This window comes from Diachasma alloeum, unplaced genomic scaffold, assembly GCF_001412515.2.
Source record: "Diachasma alloeum isolate Michigan unplaced genomic scaffold, Dall2.0 Dall_scaffold_00201, whole genome shotgun sequence".
Classification (NCBI taxonomy): Eukaryota; Metazoa; Arthropoda; class Insecta; order Hymenoptera; family Braconidae; genus Diachasma; species Diachasma alloeum.
In genome coordinates, this window is record NW_021680366.1 from 1,114,617 (window position 1) to 1,116,998 (window position 2,382).

Below are 2,382 nucleotides of genomic sequence, written 5' to 3' on the forward strand. Positions count from 1 at the left end.
GGGGGGGGGGGGCTGCCCCCCCCCCCTGAGAAAAACCGTTCCGTAATAAACGCCGAAAACCCTCACTCAGACCCACTTGGCGCGTTGTCGTCATAAAAATCCAGAATTTATTGTTGATAAAATGGATCACCTACTAAAAACGAGAAGATGTTGGCGGTTGATTTTATCCTATAATTTCCCCTCAATCAAAAAAATGAATGAGGGGAGAAAAAGTATATGCATTTACCCCCTTTCCCGCTACTCGTAATGAAACCATTTTGAAAGACTGAGCGTTCTTAGGAGTTTAAAAGTCTTGAGGGTCAAACGGGAGAGACAATGGAATCAATCAATAGATTCTTAAGTTCATAAAGAGTCAAACAAGAGAAGTGTGGGATCACTCGAGAGAATGAAGAGACGTCTTCATCACTGCACTGATACTCAGTTAATCCGCAAGACTATTTGGCTCTTCAGGGGAGACGGAACCCCTTTGTCTATATCAAATCTTAGAATTGCGTTTCTACAATTATTAATTTCTACCTATGAAACTACTTTATCGACTCGATTATCGCATTGTTGAGTCAACGAAGTATTTTAATGAATGAAAAATAATAATTACAGGAGAATACACAATTCTAAAACTTCATATAGACACAGGGGTTCCGTTTTCCGTTAAGGATATCCAATTGTCTTTCTCAATTTGTCTATTTTATATAGACCATACTATAGATTCAACCATTTTCAATCATCAAATTTGTCAATTAAATTGCGTGAAAAGAATTTGAAAACAATCACGAATATTCTGCGTCTGTCCAATCACGTTTTAGAGAGTTATTATTTTTGCTTCGGAATTGAAGCGTTGTAATCGTTCAGACTTAAAGTAGCTCTACCCTTCGGCTGGGCTACGCTGTACTTTTGGATATTTTCAGTTTTTTAATTTTTCAACTAAATTGCGTGGAAAAAATTTGAAAAAATTCATACCTAGTCAGTATTATCTAAATTAAATTTCGCAAAATAATGATATTTTTTCAAACATTTCTCTCTTATAAATTAATAATAAAACTTGTTTGCAAAAGGTGAATTATTTTTTATGAGGTGTCAAAAAAATTCTTCATTTTTTCATATCTAATGAAAAAAAATTCAGATTTTAATCTTTGATTACAACGGAAATGTTGATTTTCACATAAGACACTGGATTAAATCCTGATTTTTAAACATTTCTTCTTTGAAAAAGCAAAACGATAATTAAATCGAGAAAAAATTAGCATTCCGAATGTAATCGAGTTTTAATATGAGAAATCGAACGCAGGACCATACTCGCTCCACCCAAACATAATGTTTACTTTGTCGGTTACAAAAATATTCCCCCCTTCCTTTCCAAAATAAATTCACGGGGCAGGAGGAGGGGGACGGCGATTTTTGAAATCACCGAAACGGAAGCCATTTTCAATCGGTTTAATCATCCTTGCACGGAGAGAAATATTCAATAAAAAATACGTATCTTTTCCATAATTCCGGAGCGAAATGTGGTGGTAGGAAATTTTACGGAACTGTCCCTGAATTTTTCCGGAGCGTTCCGTAATGTTTAACTGAATCTCCTGTGGAAAAAATACGATACCGTCGCTTAAATTTTCTGAGTCGATTCCGTAATCGGTAAGTGAATTGTGAGTTCCGAAATTTTTACTGAATATTTCTCTTCATGTGAAAATTTTTGTTAACAATTTTGCTTCCCGTATATCACGCACGAAAAAATGTAATAGAAAAATATAGCGCAGTCGCTAGACAATTCTATTGGATTTCTATTGAACTTTTCATTAGTTTTTGGTTTTTATTACAGTCAATTGAAGTGTTAAATAGAAAATATTCTATGGATTTTTCTGTACAACTTATTCTATCCTATAGAATAAGTTATAATATAGGATAACTATAACATAGAATTCTGTACAATTTATTCTTTTCTACAGAATTTCCTTGGCTTAAATTGTCCAAGTCATTTTCATTCTATTCTTCTTTTCTTTTCAGCATAAAAATCAAACAGAAAAACTTGGATAATTTGAGCCGAGAAATTTTATAGATTATTTCCCCCATCACCCTTCCAAACAACAGAATTGCAGTATTCACGAAACGATAATGTTTCAACACCGATTTCCCCTTCAGATTCTCCATCGAAACGCGTCGATTCTCATGCACTGATTTCGTTCTTCAATCACAATGAATCAGGGAAAATGATGAGAAAAGCGGAGGGAAATGAGAGTAAAGAGGACGAGCACAGTTGGGCCCGGTTGGGTCATCACGCCATGGCCTATATTAGCTAAAAAGCATTACGTATGCAAGCCACCTGCCTCCGCCCTCTCACTTGCGTGCAACGAAATTTCTATTTTCATTCGCCTCTCTCTCTCTCTCTCT